The sequence below is a fragment of the Camelus bactrianus genome, chromosome 1 (genome assembly GCF_048773025.1).
Source record: "Camelus bactrianus isolate YW-2024 breed Bactrian camel chromosome 1, ASM4877302v1, whole genome shotgun sequence".
Taxonomy (NCBI): Eukaryota; Metazoa; Chordata; class Mammalia; order Artiodactyla; family Camelidae; genus Camelus; species Camelus bactrianus.
Genome location: NC_133539.1, coordinates 18,687,434 through 18,707,363, shown reverse-complemented (window position 1 = coordinate 18,707,363; position 19,930 = coordinate 18,687,434). Strand labels below are relative to the sequence as shown.

General features: G+C 35.2%; 1 pseudogene; it reads left to right on the top strand.

The window, feature by feature from the left end:
* The first annotated feature begins 16,536 nt into the window (after nucleotides 1–16,536).
* LOC105070284 (protein downstream neighbor of Son pseudogene) lies at nucleotides 16,537–17,798 on the top strand (annotated as a pseudogene).
* The last annotated feature ends 2,132 nt before the right edge of the window (nucleotides 17,799–19,930 follow it).

Here is a 19,930-nt window from a genome sequence, read left to right as displayed (position 1 = left end):
TGATTGAGCTGTCCATCACAAAATCACACACTTGTGAAAATAAAAGCCCATGAAACTGCCAAGATTAATTTAAAAAAATAGTCCTAATCCTTTATTTTATTATCTGGAATAGATACAGGCATACCTCAGAGATATGGCGTGTCTGGTTCTAGACTACAATAAAGCAAATATCACAGTAAAGCAAGTAATGTGAATTTTTTAGTTTCCCAGTGTATATGCAAGTTATATTTATGTTATACTGTTGTCTACTAAGTGTACAACACCATTATGTCTAAGAAAATCATGTACATACCTTGATTTAAAAATGCTTTATTGCTAAAAATTGCTAACCATCATCTGAGCCTTCAGCAAATTATGGTAGTAACATCCAAGATCACTGAACACAGATCACTGAAACAAACGTAATAATAACAAAATTTGAAACATTGCAAGAATTACCAAAATGCGACACAGAGACGGGAAGTGAGCAAATATTGTTGGAAAAATGGTGCCGACAGACTTGCTTGACACAAGGTTGCCGCAAACTTTCAATTAAAAAACACTGTATCCGTGAAGCACAATAAAACAAACTATGCCTGTGTAAGAAGTAAATGAAATGGTTAAAACTAATCATTTCAAAAAAAACAAAAAGAATCTGTAACTCTAAGAGTAGGAAAGTCAACTTTCATCATATCTCTACACTTATTAAATCACAACTTTGTCTCAGCATATGCTTGTGTAATATTATTATCGTGTTGGCCAGAATTAAGTAAAACCTTACTTTTGTGGTAGATTATATTAAATAATAATATGAACAGAAGTTAATACAATATTTTCTACAATATATGCTGTAATTATTATTTAACCCTCACTTCACACATAAAGAAACTGAAGCCCGAACACAGGATTGTTAATGGCACAAATTTATTAAGTGGCAGAGCTGGGATTTGAAAGGTCTTTTGGAAGAAACTGCATTTTACTGCCTGTTTGATCTAAAATTAGCTTACCCTTTAACAGTAATTAATGATTATATATTTTTTACCCAACCTGTATTTATTTAGTGCATTGTAAGTGTTACTTTCTTAGGCTCTCAGGATACACTGAAAAACAAAACAAGCTAAATCTCTGTCCTTATAGAATTGATACTGGATTACAGCTTTGAACTATTAAGCAAGAAAATAAACAAGAAAATTTTACAAAGCTTAAGAAGAGGGCTTATATAAATAAGAGTAGGAGGGATGTTTTCTAAAGGTAATATTTGAGCTTATTCTTAATGGTGATACAGACATGAGGAGACTGAGAAGGTTATGGAAGGCTTAATATACATGGAATTGGATTGCCACTAAAAAGCAATAGAGAATGTGGTAAAAGTAGTTTCTTGAGAGATAATAAAGTTTTCCAAAATTATTTAAAAATGAAAACAAAATGAGGACATTCAATAGCCCCCATAAAATATTAAAACATGAATAAATAAGCAAGTTATAAAGAGATCATACATCACGTATATGGCTTGGAAAACTCAGTATTAGAATTATTCTCATTGCCACAAAATTATTCTGATTCAACTCAATCTTAACAGAAAACCTAACAAGTAGACCTGATACATATATGGGGAAAAGGGAACAAGAAAAGCCAAAATATATATATATTTTTGGTGGGGGGAGGCATTACAACATGGATGGATGATAGTCAATATATGAACATATAGAATTTTTTATAAATTAATAGACTGAGAATGACTAGTTATAGACAATAGAACTAGAAAGCTTACCAATTTATACAACAGACTATAAAGCCAGAAATATTTAATATTACTATGGTAAAAAAAAAAAAGATCAAGAACAACACTAACATGTCAAATATATTTTAAACACATCAGATTTGCAAAAAAAAAAAAAATATATATATATAGTGTGTGTGTATGTGTATATGGGAGGAAAAGTGTATTATTTTGAGGAGAAACAAGTATTCTGATAGTTATTTATAATAAAATACTATTAAATATTCCAGAAGACTACCTGACAAAAGTCATCTAAATTTTACAATGTTTTGACAAAGAAATTCTACTTCTAAGTATTTAATAAAAATTAATATTTCTAAAATAACTACATATAACATTTTATTGTAACATTGTTAACAATTGCTGAAATATAAAATAATCAAAGTTAACATCTGTGGGAAATTGATCAGAATTATTATATCTATGTATACAAAATTATTATAGTTATGTTTAAAGTCACCTGATACAGCTTATAAAACAGGTTGCAAAAAAAGCATTCTCAGTAGTCTCCTATTTTGGGGAGAGAGAACATCTAATATACTTTCTGGTTATCTGCCTATCTTCCCACATAATTTCATAAAGAATTAAAAATAATGATAATGGATTACATTCATGTACTGTTTAATTCAGATCAAACACAGTTTGGAATTCTTAACATTTATGATCTTATTTAACCTTTACAAGTGCCCTATGATAAAGATATTATTCCAGTGTCAATTGTGTCTTTTCAGATTCAAAAATGTATGATGCAGAAGGTTAATTAACTTGCCCCAAACAATCCGTAAGTGTTAGAGTTTGAATTTTAATTCAGGCATTTGCTTCTGTTCGTGCTCTTCAATACTATACCAAAACTTCGTCACCACAAAAGATTGCAATAAAGCAATCTGGAAACAAAACATAATCCCAGCAGTTTACTTTTTCTCATCCTGTCATCTGCTAAATCTCGTAGGTGCCTCATTGGAGAACTGTCCTCTGCTGAATGGAGCTGCCTCACCAGGGAAGTTCCACTTCCACCAGCAGCCCTCAGTCAATGGCTCTTGATGTGTGGTTACAAGGGCTGGATCAGACCTTTAGTAGGGATAAACTTGTGGTGCAACTGATGCTCCAGGGGGTTCCCTCTGTGGGTAAGGCCAAGGCTAGGCTTTATCTGAGACTAAATCCTTGCTCAGCTGTCTCCTGCTTTCCCATTCGGCCTAACTCCTCCCTTGTACGCATGTCTTGAAAAATCCTCTCCCAGAAAATTGTATACACTTGGATCCTCACTTCAGACTTTGCTTTTATAGAACCTAGCCCAAAACATTTAACCTTCTCTCACCACATTTCCAAAATGCAGATACATAGAAAGCTGAGATACTCAAGAAAATGTATGATGCTGATCACAAATGATGCAGTGGAGAATTGAGGACCTCTTAGGGAGGGAGTAGTTCCAGGTGAATGCAGCCAGGTGTGAACTCAGCATCCAGGCTCCATTTTCCCAGATGTCTGATTTTTTTAAATAGATTCAGAAAATATTTAATTTATGTGAAACATGTGATGATTTTATTTGACAAATCCTGTAATTAAAAAAGGTATAATATATTTGAGATAAAATGTTTACAAGCTAATACGGCATGCAGGCTCCACTATTACATTTCTGTATTTCCTTCTTATAATCAGAAAATAAACTATACAATACAGATGATATTTTAAATTTATAGTCTTAGCAGATCAGGTTGGGTTTTGTCTAGCAACTCCTGTTTATTGAATCCTCTAAGCATTTCATATCTACTCACTTTATAGAATCATAGCATACGGATTAATGCTTATTAATTATTAAAATAATTATCATGTAGACAATAAAACTGAAATAGATACATTAACTAACTTTACTCTGTGTGTGATAATGGGCCAATGGGCAACTGGTGGATGGGAGTGTCAAAGATTATGTTTTGAACGCCATATCGTATTGCCTCTGATCAACAAAGTTGATCAGTTCATTTTGTTCCACATTGAAACAAAATAAAACCTATCAATTAAAGTATCAATTAGAGAAGTTCCTTAAAGGACTATGAACTGCTCTAGGACAGACTGTACATTCACAGGATTAATTAGTTCCTCAAAGGACCACCTAATCAATTTTACTGACTGTTGTACTGAATTGACCCCTTTAAGTATTTGATTAGGCTTCCAGAAAATACATCTTTGAAGAAAAATCACAAATTCCAGATTTACAGGGAGAGTGTCAAAGAATATTAGAGCCAGATTTGAAAACTGACACGCACATGGTTTCCAAACTGAGTTTTTTCTTAACATTTTTATTGATTTATAATCATTTTACAAGGTTGTATCAAATTCCAGTGTACTGAGTTTTTAATTTTCTTCTCTTACGCTTAGATTTTTTTCATCATGAATCATTTTAAAATTCATATTAACATGAAAGTTTCATATTTTCGAATGCCTACAAGATTGTTTTATAAAAATAACTGGTTGATAATGAAGAGATTTATCAGAGACCATGAGGTTTGGGCAAATAAGCTAGCTGAGTAGACCTTGAGAAATTAGTGACAAATAGTAAATCTAAATTAGAAAAGAAAAAATATAATATAAAGCCTGCTGAAAATTTTAAAGTGATATATTACTTATTTGCAAAGGAGGAGAAATCAGTGAAGTATTAAAATAAAAAGAGGGCAGTGGTTCCCAAATATGGTCCATGAATCAATAGCATGAACATTACTTGGGGCTTGTGATAAATCCAAATTCTTATAGCCCACCCCAAACCTATGGATATTGAATCTGAGAGTGAGGCCCAGAAATCTGTTTTATTTAGTCTTCCAGGTGATTCTAATCTACTCAAGAGTTTGAAAATCAGTGATATATAGAAATTTTTGTGCATAGAACTCAGCATGCCACTCAGCAAATGTTGAAGGTTAGGCTTTTATTTGTTGTTTATATTTTTATTTTAACTTAAATTATAGCTTTGAGATCATCAGAATTAAGAGTATTTGTGTCTGCTAAGCAATCTAAAAAGAACTGAGGCATAAATCAAAAGGCAAATATTAATTCCCTAAAATTGATGATTGATGTGTACATCAGGGCTTTGTTATGAGAACAGAAAACACTGCAGGTATTTTATTAAAATGGGATTTGTAGAAGAAATGTGTTGCTTTCAAAACCATTGCAAAGGGATGGGGAACAGATATCATGAAGACCAATAGGAGGAAATCTGGTAGTACAGAAGTCATGAGAAGCTACCTCCAGTGGTCCAGCTGCCTGCATCACATAAGGTGACTCATTGCAGATGTCCTAGAAGCCACTGCAAACATTTCTTTCACCTACCCAAGAACTGATCCATTTCTGCAGGTGCAGAAGAGTAACTGTGGTTTTCTTCCAATTTCAAACCTCACATGTGTGTTTACAATTTGGAATCCTGCAGTCAAGGGAGTCTGGGAAATGTAGCCACTACGTTTCCAGTCCTTGCTAAACAGCAAGATACTAGAGGGGCAATGGTAGATTTTGATACAAAAAGAAAATATTCCACACAATCTGTTCCTTTGGATATTCAGGTTTCAAATACACCGTCTTAGATATGAAAGTACAGAAACAATAATAACCAAAAACGCGTCTACACTTTGTATGGTGCAAGTATCACTGCACAAGTAAACAGATGGTCACCCTTTTCCTCAAAAGGGAAGAGACAAAATCCACCCATCACTGGAGCCAACTCTGGGTGCCCTTGAGAATCTTCTGTCTTCCAAACATACACCCCTTACCCCAGAGCAGTGTCATCTCTTCTCCATCATCATAATGAAGATCAATCACCATGGTTACCAGTTATGTTTCAATGGTGTATGTTTCAGAACCTGAAATGGCCAGATGGCATGCAGAGATCAAAATGAAAAGGAGATGGCATCAATCTCTAGTTAAGTAGGACAATAACTGTGTTCCATGGTAGAAACACGACTACCCTGGAGAAACAATACCTCTAAATCACAAGAGGGTAAACCTGGAGACAGGAGATTTAAGGATAATTGAGAGTGTAATTAGGGGTCGTATTGAGATAGCATTCTGCCTTGCTTCTCTTGTTCCGAGTTCTGGCTTTGAATAAAGTACTGTATTTTCATTGCAGATTCCAAGTGCTCTATATACTTCCTGGATGAGTGCCTAAACGTGTAAGCTATTAATACCTGGCTGGCATTGTGACTGATACTTTAATATTCTGTTACAACTCTTACTAATTAATAGGTAAGACCACAAACTTCCTTGAGGGATTACTCATTACCTCCCTTGCTGTACAATTATTGACTTGTCAAAAGCAGTGTTGTGTGAGGTAGCAGGGCACTGAATACGATAATCACTAAATCCACATGTGACAATGTGGACAGGAGCTTCAGTAGTAAGGAAGAAAATCAATATTAAGATTAATTCACTTATCTAATAAAGAAAAAAAAATTGCTGCTCTGTCAATTTTGGGGAAAAAAAAATCAGTGTAACCAGTTTGCTACCAGGTAGCCAGATTGTTCTTTCTTGGAAAAATAGCAAATTGGTAGTTCAGTATTGGTATCTATCATGCCAGATGTGGTACTCAGAAATATGTCATGGCTAGTTATGACAATAAACAAGTAAGGTACGGCCGGGGAAGGAAGCTGACAATCATACAAACAACTGGATGTATGGTCCTCCTGATTATCAAGATGCTCCTCTGTGGTGGTTAACTTTGGTGTTTATTCAAGTAGGACATAAAATACTCTTGAAATTTCAATTCTACTATCAATATAAACCTGTTACAGATCTACGAGTCAACAAGTCCACAATCATACACCCAACCATTACCCACTGTGTACAAATCAATGTGTATTTTGTCTCTGCTCACATTCTACACCAAGGAAAGTACTCAGCAAGATCCACTTCTGACATTCTTATCACTGGGAGAATCCCCCCCCACCCCAGTTTTCTTACATAATGACATAAGTATGGGGTTATAATGTAGGACAGACCTCTTCAACTAGTACTGGAATCTTCTAAAACCTAAGACTGGAGTATGTTTGTTTTTCAGGCAAATTTTTGTTGGAAATCACTGAGGCCAGAAGAGAAGGTTGATGGAGAGATTTAAATACGTTCTAAGTAGCTGCCCAGGAACACTGAACTTAGGGAATCTGAATCTTTACTAATGGGCCCGAAAAACGCCAGTCCTTTGCTCTTGAGGGATGTACTGTATACATTACACTAGACAATAAACATAATGTCCTTTACTGTGGAGAGAGTAACTGAAGTACATATGGGACAAATCATTTGTATCAAAAATACACAAAAACACAATGGCTCAGTAATAAGTAGACAAAGAACTTGAAATACAGGCAAATATTTTGAAAACACATTTCACTAAATATGTAGAAATATAAGCATGTAAAAGTATCCTCATTAATTTCATTTTAAGAAAAACGTCAGTTAAAGTTCAAAAAGATTCCACTACACTCAACACGCATATAGTATCTGAAAGACTGAGGGTACCTATTTTTGGCACATATATGGAATATTTTTTTCTCACAAATTGCTGGTTGAATTTTAAGAATATATAACCACTTTGGGAAGACATATGAGAGTTTCTTATAAATATACATGTTTTTAATATACAAATCACCAATGTCACTCTCAGATATGTTATCTCTTACTTATTTATTGCCATTATCCTGTTGCCAGAATGTAAACAGTGTAATAAATATTCAAATAAACCTACAAATCAGTGATTCCCAATCCTGGCTGAATTAATATCTAGATATTTAACTACTTAACTATATATTTATAGTTATAACTATATAACTAAACTATATTATCAACTGTATACACTGTATATTACATATAGTTTATGTATATATATTATATATAATTTAATATGTATATATAACATATATATTAATAAGTATATAAATAACTTTCTGGATTTAAAAAAAATACCTGTACCATTTATCACCTAACACCCAGCCCCGCCTCGGCCCCTCATACACACACAGACCAGTGCATAAGCCTCACTCCAAACAAACTGAATCAGAATTTCTGGGAATGGGCCTGGGCATCATTATAGTAGATGAAACAAAACTTGTAGGATATCAACACTATGTCAGCCATATCGCAAGAGGCAGGATTCCCATTTATTTTAATTGTTTGAAGGAACAATTAAACAGCCATATAAAATCTTTGAGGCCTATTTTGGAAGTAAATTTTAAAATCATTAATATCAAGTGTCACAACACCAAAATCAGAAATATTTTCTATCAATAAAACATTAGAAATATCCCAAATAAAGAAAATAAGTATATTATCATTGGGTTTGAAATCTAGCTCCCCAATGGCTAGTTACAGTCCTTGAAGTCAATTACATCTTCCTTCCATTCCACATTCAAAAAAATTGCCTCCTAAAGATATTCTGGGAATCATCATATAATAAACATAAACTACTTAGAACACTTAGCCTTTAGACAGTTTTCAATATGCTAGTTATAATAGCAGTATTAAAAACCCATTGATCTTAAAAAAAAAAAACAGTCAGAAATTCTCCAGCAAAGATGGATTAATTTGAGGTCAGCCAACACGGCAAACCACACAGCAGTCCCAGCTCAGCAGGGAAGGAGAACTCTTTTAGAGGAGAAAGGAAGTGGGTGTGGGTATAGGAAACAAACATGGCATTTTATTGGCTGAGTTCTTGCCAGGAAAGAAGAGGAGTCTTTTTTCTTCCTGTTGGGCTCTGCTATCACCTCAAGGTGTTTTATTTTTAATTCTGATTCTTGTAGAAGGCATATGTCCAAGAGTAATTAAATTGAATTTGCCTAATTATTTTCATTTCTTAAATGATTATATAGCTTTAAAGAGGCCCTGTGGCCAGCTGAGAGAAGTAGGAGCTAACTCATGAATAAAGATACTAATTGTTATTATGTACTAACAAAATCAAGGTAACCTAGTGTTGCCCAGATCTCACAAAATGAGAATGTTAGTTTCAGTCTTTTCCTATGATTGTAAGATTGAATTTAGATAATTTGTTTTTCACAGTCGTTTCCATCTATATGACAGAGGCCTGACTTATATCTTCCATAGGCAATTTCCAGATGTAAGGCTAAATACTTTCTGAAATGTTTAAGTTTGTGTGTGTGTGTGTGTGTATGCCCAAAATCAGCTGTTACATCACTATGGGCATTTTTACCTAGGAATCGCACTTAAATGTAGATGAAAATATATTAGATTTTTAATTTAAAAGCTATAGACAAAACAACTATCCAATTTTTATTAGAATCATGGGCCAGATGATGTTTCTTTCAATATTGTGTTTTTCTTTTTTTGGTACATTAAGCTGTTCATTCATGTGGTTAGAACAATAAGAAAAAAATTAGTTGTAATAGGTAAAATGTTTTTCAGACCATATATATTACCAATTTCCATTTGCCTCCACTGCAATTCAAATTATGAGCAGCAATTAAATTTTCAAGTTGATTTTTGCAATCTAAGTTAAAATGATCCTTGGTAATATATCAATGGGAAAACATTCTTTACCTCTTATAAACTCTATGTCAGATAATGATTACTCAGGTCACCAAATTTCCAAAAACTGCTAGTATTACTTATTGTAGTCACTTCCTTCCTTTTTTGTCCAATGTCTCATCTTTCCCCGAATCACAAAATCCTGATAATTTTCCTTCTTTATTATCAATTACCCCCCCTAAAACACCACTGCGGTACAGGGGTTCAAATCTTCATTATTTCTTAGCTGGATTTCTCCAGCTGATTGCTGTTTTCTCATAATTAGTCTTAGATCTTTCAATTTATCTCCCTGATTAACTGACAAAATGATCTTCATAAAACACATAACACTTTTCTGATTTTAATCTATTTTTATAACCGTAGCATCATATGCAAGGATTTTACACTATTTCTCTGCTTGGTTATGTAACTTCAAAATAGCTTTGTTTCATGATAACTAATACTTTTGTGCCATCTGCCATAATTAGCCGTGTTCCTGGATATCATGGATAATATGTGGAATGCCACTAACGTGTCAGAAATAGGGTTATTTGAGACCTTGCATTAGAATCTTCAATATTCCTTATATGTTTATAGGAAAGTTCTATTCAGAAGCAAGTGGAAACCCATGGTCATAGAGAATCTGAGTGCTAGAGAATCCATGCTGTCTGCTTCTAGCCATCTTTCTTAACTTCTATCACCTGATACAAGCAGGTGTTGATTCTTACATCAAAAATCTTTTCCTATGACTCCTACCAAAGGTTCCTTATGAGATCAGGGGTAAATCCATCATAGACTTTTAGGACTTGGTATGGCTAGTCTGAATAAGATGGAAATTCAAGCTTCCTTTTAATACAGGCAAGCAGAGTTGTTTTGTGCCATAGAACACAATTAGACTGGTCTATCTCATGCCAGAAGACGACTTGGAAAGGAAATTTGCTAAATATATCTCGTGACATAATGAAGAGGTAATTGGACAGGAATATTTTGTTCCACAAGGGGGCTTTGGACAAAGACATGTTGTTATAAATGGTTGTGTTCCCTTAATTGGGAGAAAAAATTGCAACAAATATTGCTAATAGGTTAAGTCAGATGAGTTCTGAAAAAATGATAATTACATTCAACATTTAGAGGTGAATGCTTGAAAGGAATGGTGGCCACAAAAATCTGTTTAGTCTGTATTCAAAAAAGAATAAATATAGCTGTAAAAATAAGCAGAGAAGTAAGTCACTGTTTGAAGGAGACAAAGGATCATTGGAAGGATTTGCTTTTTCCTCTTTTATGTACTGGGTAGTACACTGACAGGACTGATTCAGTAAAGATGGAACAGTCAATTATGAAAAAGTACAAAGGAACAATCACATATGGAATAAGATTAAATAATCAAATATACACTGAATCCAGTACACAAGAGCATATGTCCTTACACAGGACAATAGATGGTTCATCATTCAGTCAAGAGGGGAGGAAGACAGCTGAGAATTTTGGTACTTCTGTGTGTTTAAATGTGGTCCCACCTTTATCCAAAAACCTCTGAAATTGAAACACTACAGGACGAGCATACTGGAGAGTCATGGGTGCAACCTGGAGTGTGGAACACTTGAACACTATGGAAGGTGTTATTACTGGTAAAGACAAGATCTAGGATTTCGCCATAGAATAATGGATGGATAGACAAGAGGAAAAGATATTTGAAGATAAATCCAACTATTTGAGGATGCATAATTTGTGTAACTGTATCAAATGTAGCTTTCTTTGTTTCTATTTTGCTTAGAGTAAATTTCTTCCCAGAAGATTCCTGAGTCTCTCATAAAAATACACCAAAGTGATCAACTTGGACGTTCACACATAAATATCACCCTAAAATATTGCAAAATCTTTCTGACTGACTTTAAATTATCCTGCTGTTTCATCTCACAACAAAGATGGAGAATCCAAATTTAACTACATTAAAAGTAAAATTTAGCTTAGTAACTTTGACAACCTAATTATTTGGTAATTATATGAAAATTAAATGTAAAAATTAATTCATTGTTTTTCTATTCAAGACATGAACACCTATCAATCAAAAAAGCAAAAAAAGAGAGCAGTAAGAATTTTCTAAGACAAAAATTTTAAACTGAATATGATTAAAGAACAGTGGTACCTAAGTATGCCACTCTAAAACAGAACATAAGATGAAGCAAAATTTTCTTTTTAGGTGAATACTAACTTGACCTCAAAACTCACATTTATTAAATTACTGAGCTCCATTTACTTTTTTTTTTTCCTCAATTTTGAAAAATGCATACGTGCAGGTGCCTTAGTTTACAACACTAGCAAAAATTCAACATCATATTTTAAATTTATTTTAAAGAAATAAACTTACATGTCCAACAACACCAGTTTATGAACTCATATATATAATTACTAAAACATTGCTCAGGAAATAATACTAAGACATGTGCAAATAAAAGTCAAAAATTGTGTATAATTGAGCTGTTTCAAAACTGCATTCTAAAACAGAACAGGAGGGAGGAAAGGAAGGAAGGGGGTTGAAAGAGAGAAAGAGAAAGAGAGAATACAAGAAAAACATCCAAAAATAATTTTTTCAGCTCCAAGAGAAACGATGATACAGTACAATGTCTATTTAAAACTGAAGGAACAAAAACTTAGTTCCCTAATTTCCTGCTACTCTTCTTTCCGGAGTTGTGCCAAATGTCATTATTAAGGTGGCTATTTACATAAGGGCTATAACATGGGGCACTTAAAGGTTAAAGTCAGTAGTAGAAAGAACTTCATTAAAAAGGCCACATTTTCAAAATGGGAAGGTCTTTTTTACAAGTACCACTAAATGGGGGAATTAAGGCAGTGACCCAAATAATTAAAGTAAAACAAACCCTATGCATCTGAGAGAAAAATAGAACTTTGAAGCTTAAATCATCCCGAATTACTGTCTACATTCATCAAATTAATGGGTAATTGCTCAGCATGCACTTTAGAGAGGCTACGTTATCTTCCAACTGAAGTCATTTCTATGTGCAGACACTGATTTACTTTTGTTTTATGCTTTTCAAAGTCTCGGAGCGATTGATTTCCTGTAATAAAAATGAGCTAATTTTGATATTAAGACTGGAGAAAATTGTATAGTCAGTCTGTCCTAAGTAGTGCTTATTTTTATTTTTGTATTTTGAAATCCATATATTGTAAGGGTCAGATAAAGCTGTATTGTGGCGATGGTAGAAATTACATAATAAAATGTTATCTTTTCCAATATAAATTGGAAGCACATGGCCCCCTACAACTCCGCCAACCTATTATTTCCTCAAGTCTTTTAAAACCACTGCTGTCAGAGCCCACTAGCTCATGTTTGTCACAACCATCAAAGGGATCGACAACTGATAAACAGCATGGACATCTTCGTGCTTCAATGGCTTCCACTCTTCCTCCCTCTTTCCACCCTCCCTTCTTCTCTTCCTCCCTCTGTTTCTTCGTGGTTCTTTCTTTCTTTGCCATGGAGAACAATGCAAAATGGGAAATAGTAAAGAAAATGAGGAACATTTACTAAAAATGGCACACCGTCTTGGAATTTTGAGTATTTAAGCCTACAAAGCCTAGTATACAAATTCTAAACCTAGGAAGTTCAAATTTTGACTAAGATGATAATTTTAAAACACATTAAAAACAAAATATAAGAAGTCTACAAGACGAAACCATTATAGGAGGAAACAAATGAAAAATATTTTTAATTACGTGAGTCTGAGGGTCATGAGGGTGTGAGGCTGAGATGCCGACTGGTACGAGAATGGCACACCTAGAACATACCTGGAAAATGTTCTACAGGAGGGACTGTTACACTTGGGAGGCTAACTGAGCACGTCTGGGAGGTATAGTCCCCAAGACTCCCCAAGGAAACTTGAGCAAATGTTAGTCACATTTCTCTTAAGGCACAAAGAGAGGCACTGAGGGAAAAGGCATAAAGCAAGTTTAGGAATGAGATAGCCAAAGGTATCCCCTGTGGCAGACATGTTGGATTAAAGAAAGCTAGAATCACAGAAATGCAAGGCACCCTGGTCATAGATTTGGAAACATGACCAATTCTAGCAACACATAAGGGCTGTTGCAGACCTGTAGTAAAGTGAGACGATGGAGTCAGGAAATCCAGGAGACAGGATAGGTCAAATTCAAGTATAATTTATAATTCCCTCATCTTTGAACACTTCCCAAAGGACACTCTGGGAAGGCTTGCATGACTTTTAACTTTTAAATCCCACCACAGATGATGGCAACACATAGTACAACCTGTTGTTCTAGATAAAAGACATCAGCTGGCTATTTCAGGTAAGGGAACCCAAGGAACCTAAGAAAGATGAAGATTTAAAGTCTCAGGGTCAGTATCCTTTACGTCTAAAATAATTATATTAATTTTGAATGTGAGTTTGAGGGGGTACCTACATTCACTGCCAAAAGATGGAGGAAAACTTTCGAGTGAGAAGTGAAACAGCAATTGTGTCAGAGGAGTTTGAAGACTGTGATAAGTGCATAAACAGAACTTTGAGTTGGAAATGAATTAATGGAAATCCCATGAGCTTTGCCTAATTTTCTCAATACTGTTGCTTCCAATCGCTGATTTGTTACTGAAGAAAATTAAATCCTCATGATTTGGCAAGAAATGGTAGCATCTGTACAGCTCAGAGGGAAGATCAGTGATTTTTTTTTCACTTATTAATGTGCAATTCAGTCCTACCCACCTACAGACATCTACATTCCTATTACATATTCTTTCTGTAGCTCATGACTGGGAGAAGCACATACAGAAATGTCATGCTGATGGGTGTTTCAGGGTTCACGCTGCAGGGCAACTTCCCTGTAGTTCAGGGAAGACTTAGATTTATAAGTCAGAGCCCTGGACTTGTGCCCAGTCACTGTCATAGATCTATAGATTGCCGTCTCGACTCCTGCTTTATGCGGGACTGTTGGATTTAGAGAAGTTTCAGGAATTCCTTCTTGCTTTCATTCTCCATCTTTTGTAGCCCTAAACTTGAGCACCTCCAGCCTTAAATTTTAGGTAAGTTATATACTTCATGAAAATAAAGTTTATAACATTAGATGTTCAAAGATCATGCAAACATACTAATATTACAATAATAGACAATTTATCCTAAATTATGAAAAGATACTAGTTTTTAAATATTTTATTTATTATTGTATTACTTATCTTTTTGTCAGGGGGGTAATTAGGTTTATTTATTTTTAGAGGAGGTCCTGGGGATTGAACCCATGACCTTGTGCATGCTAAGCATGTTCTCTACCACTTGAGCTATGCCCTCCCCTACAAAAGACACTAATTTTGATATCACAGGACAGATTACCAGTTAATATGCCAGTTATGTAACTGGAATTAAGGTAACTGGAGAGATTTCTGTTTCTTGTGAGTGTCCCTAAATTCACAGACATAATAAATGGATAAATTTGAACTCCTGAGAAAACTTCTTTTTAAAACATCTTCAAGGTTATTCATAGTCACACTATATAGACTGAAATGGGAGATTAACAGGCAGAGTTATTTGCCCAAAATACTGAGTCATGAAAACACTCATCATTTGAAAACACCTGTTAAATCTTACAGCTAAATAACTGGAATATGTCAAGCAGACAAACTTCTTGCTCCCCTGGGGCCCAGGGTTTAGTGACTTGCTGCACATAAAGAAAGGAGGAATAAACCCAGTTTATCTAGCTACACTTCATTTAAATAATGATCAGAGCCTGACTAATCCAAGGGAATTATATTATCTGCAAGTGTTTTTGTCTATTTTTTCAATTGTTACATGGCAAATATGCAGAAAGTATACAAATCTGAAGTGTATGGTTTGATGTTTGATATATACCCACATGATGCTCCACCCCACCATCAAAAAAAAAAAAAAAGGAACATTTTAAGCAATTTGGCATCCAATCTCATGATCCCTCTGTGGCACTGTCAAGTCCCCCGGCGCAGGTCATGACTATTTTTACTTCTATCACCAGTGATTAGTTATGCCTGATTTGGAATTTCTTACTTTTTTCATTCCATGTTGTATCTGTGAAACCCATCAATGTTTTGTGTGTAGCTATTTTTGCTAAGCCTTTAGCCCCCCTGCTCCTTCTGCTGTAATTCTTGGTGTCTCATCAAGCATATGAGTCACTCATACATAAGCAAATATTTGAAGAAAGGAGAGCCATCATAATTTTAGGTAAATTTCATCAAAGTTTTCTCCTCTCCATGATTCCATCCTCTAGATTTTGAAGCTTTATCACAAACTCAGATCTCAGTTTCCTCATCCCATTTCTTTTCTGCATCTCAAGTTTCTCCCTTTACTGGATTTTTGTCTGATCATTTTACAGACATACATGGATGTCTCTTACAACCACATATGTGTGCACACATGCACTCATGCAAAACATGTCTCTTCCTTCACATTCCTCTCCAGCTATTCACCCATTTCCGTATTTCTTTCACTCAAATTTCAAGTTTATCTTTTCTCTTCTTATCTCACTTCATTCCAAACCATTTCGCTCAAACTGCTTTACCGGGATCACTAAGGACCCTTACAGTGCTGAATTTCAAAGTTGCTAGGCTGTGAACATCTTTATCAGTTTGTCAGCCTCATTTGATGCAATTTTTAAGTTCCCCTATACCGATTCTTCTTTTGGCTTCTATGTCACACTTATCTTACGTGTATTTTTAAGATTTCTTTATTCACTGGGTGGACCACTAACTATAAAGAAAAAGAAAGAAGAGACCCATGTTATGTGGCTACTATAGCAATCCATAAGGAAGCCTGTATTTGACTTAGTTGTGGAAAAGGATAGAGAGATAAATACATATAAACAGGACATATTTTCTAGTTAGAATATAAATTAAAGGTACTATGGGCTGGTGAGAGAAAGGAAATAATATCTCAAAAATTACTTTATTTCTAGCTATAGCAATTGGCTGAATGTGGGTACAATTAACCAAAATGATCATTTGCCAAAAAAAATCTGGGTAAGCTTAAAATTTCTCATTTAAATATATCAAGTAGCAGACAGGACATACACAAGTCATGGAGTTTGAGATATAAGTTTGAAAGTCCATAGAATATAATGTAAGCCATTTGGAAAGAAAGTAGATCGCAAAAAACAAAAACAAAAACAAAAACAAAAACAAAAACAAAAACACAAACACAAACACAAAAACAAAAAAGGAGGAGGGGAGCTCCATGGAGAGCTTACTTTCCAAATATTTACAGATAGACCTCAGATTAGATAATTACTGAATTACTCAACAAACATCCTACTTCTCCAAATCTGATATCCCATCTTCAAGTACCGAGTTACTTGTGGATTGAAGTATTAAAACTTGACTCCTTTTCCCTTCTTTTCAACTCTTTACCTAGGCAGCCTGGGCAGATCATTTGAAAGCACGTGAAATGGCTCAAGGTCCTGTCTAGCTTTGCAGGGCAGCAGAGTTCTTTTGCCTTACGGTGTACAGAATCCCAAACTCCCACACAGCTCCACTGTGTGTCCTGATCAGAGCCTGACCTATCAGGTCCACCCCCAGGGCCACCTTGCCTTGGCCACCTCTCTTCCCTCGTGTTGGAGCTGATAGAAAAATGGCTGGAAAGACAAGCCCTCAGTTAAATGATGAAACCCTGCAACACATGTAAATGACTGACTGGTCTGTGTGCTTCACTTCTCCGTATAATCTTTGCCCCTATGTCTATGTGTGTACCTATCAGTCTGCTCTCCTGTTTCGTACAGCAGGATAGTAGGAAATGATGCCATCATGATTCTCCTATCTCCAACAAGTCGAGGTGTGAGTAGAGCTATGAGGAAATAAGGTATTGAATTTTCTCTGCCTTTAATAAAAGAAAATGGCTGTAAGAACAAGACAGCAAAGGGAACAAGCTCGGGACACAGGAGGGACTAGCAATCAGTGATGAAGATGAAGAAGTAGTTTTTCCTGCTGGAAGAGATGGGAGTGAAAGATAAAGTTTAAAAACACGACAGAGAACATGGACACAAGCTGAGTGAAGAGAAACATCAGGTACAAATGCACTACAGACCCGAGCCTGTTGTGCTGGTGAAAGCGGTCAGCACCTCTCCATGGCTAATATTTCTGATCAACTGTAAGAGCTTAACTGCTACCTCAGATCCACAGGCAGAACTTCCACCAACACTCTTACCCCCCCATAGCTTTTCAAGGTGCCACAATACAAATGATGAAGGCGTGAAGTGGAAATATGAAAATACCAAGCTCTTTCTGGATATAAAGATCGATTTAGTTTGGTGATCACAAGTCCTACCTACCCTATTCTCTGCATTCTGTGATCAGACTACTCACATCTTCCCAGACTGGGTATTTTTCTGCAGGACTACATAGACATGAGCCAACTACAGTATTTAACATCTGCCTGCCAACAAATCAGGTGCTGGATAATGAGACTTCCTGAGAAGCAAGCTGCTGGACCAGTTTAGCCAAATACCATTAATGGGGAAATTATCTTTACAGACTGTGGAAATGAGTGACCACATTTATCACTGGAGATCCTGAACACTAAGGTAAGACTAAAAGGAATCTCTGAGGAAAAATAAAAGGCCTCCTAGCAAGGAAATTCAATGTTTTTATACCTTTGACTTTAAAATTCATTTTGAAAGTTAAAAGGAATATAACAAAAATATTCAAATGTTGCCTATAAAGAGCAGCTTTTTATATTCCCTTTTACTATGTGCGCAAAGAAGTAGGATGAAGGTTTTAAGTCAACATTTCCTGCAGTGATACAACCTTGAAAATGAAGAAGTAGATTTATTACTAAAGAAGAATATTCACACTGAGAATGGAGACTTTTAGGGTGCATTTAAGAAAGGGAGAAACACTTTGTAGGACTTTTGTTTCTTTCTAGGGACAAGAAATTGGCTCTTGTTTTATCTGACGTGCACTGTGTAACTCTTTAGAAGAGCTCCTGTCTTGGCTCAAATAGGCCTTAGGATTAATTCATTCATAGCTTTCCTCTAATTAATTTCAGAGGCTTTTGGAAGCAACATCAAAATTGATTCTTAAAAGACCTAAATCAAAGAGAAACAGTGATTCAGACAAGAAACTGTCTCCAAAAAAGTGTATGATTCTCTGACATCCCATAATTCTTCCTCCACCACCTCAGATCCTAGAAATTAGCTACAGTCCTAGAAGAAACAGGCTCAGATTTTAATTTCATTAGAGTTACAGAAGAGAAAAAAAGATACACAAATCAGCTATCAATGTGACAGTCGGTCAGGATGTGTTTTGGCATATAGTTAAGGTCCCTATTTTATGCATCCCCTTAAAACAACAACAACAAACTCAGCACCAATAATGGGCCAGGATCTGGGTCTTTCTCTCTGCCTTTACTAGGTGTTCTCTCTTTCTGAGGTGACTTTCTCATTGAGGTTGACTTTTGAATGCAACTGCTGTACACTCGCATTTTCCTAAGCCTTCTCTGCCTGTCTGATGTATTTAGGATTTGTTTTCTTTACAACAATGGAATTTGACTCACATTTTAAACTTGTGGGCCTGAAGCAGATGAAGCAACCTGCTTACTGGGATTAATATTGCTTGCATGACATGAAGCCTCTCCGTGCAACACCATAGCCCACTTGTTTTATATTGAATTTGGGAGTCAAATAACAAGACAGAATTAAAATGGGATGCTTACATGCTTCATCAACTGTTCATAAATGTCCCTCTTGGATTTCGAGGCAAGGAGTGGCTGGTTAAGGAGAGAATCATATTTGGAAACCTGATGTGATAGGTGTCTATATTTTGGATCTATCTGCATCAATGGTGGCTTGATTAATGATTTCCCTACTTCGTTGTTACGAACATTAACTAAATCTCATACTGCGTTTCTAGGTGTTCATATTTTGAAGTGATATCTCAGTAGATTGTTTCCTTTATTGTTGTTGTTTTTTTCTAAACAAAGAAAATCTTCCTACTTAGGGGCAAAAATCAAAGCTCCCTCATACTCAGGAATGAGCTGATTATTTGTAATAATTCTAAGCAAATAGAAATGATCGTGTAAACAGTGTTCCAGTGTCTGAAAGGAATATTAGCATTCAGACTAAAACTACAGCATTTTAATAATCTCATCAGGGCTGATCAATTAATAAAAATGGGTCATTAGGAAATAACTAGCTAGGCCTTTCATTAATGTGCAAATAAGCCAAAATAGTATTAACATCTTCCACATTTGCCTAAGATGCATGCAGACAATGTTGTTCAAGCATCAACCTCTTTTTCCTATGTTACTAAATTTTCTTAATTACATGTTGTGTTTTACTTACTCATATAAAACACTGGAGACAGGGGAAGTATAGGAGGTAGAAAATGAATTCATAGTTGGTCATTTGATTGTGCAAAACTGGTGTCATTGCTCTTAACTGCCTCCCTAGCTGCTCCTTCTTCACAACATCCTTGCCCTCACCGCTGCGCAGACTGGAAAACTCAGTCACCCTTGATGACACTTTCACCTTCACCCCCATATCCAGTAAACACAAGCCCTTGTAGATTCCATTTCATATTAATCTATAGAGTTCTTATCTACCTTTCTTTATTACACTATTTTGGTCCAAATCACCATATTTTGTTGTCTGGCCACTATAACTGCCTTTTTTTTTTTTTTTTTTTTTTTTTTACTGGCTTCTACCAAT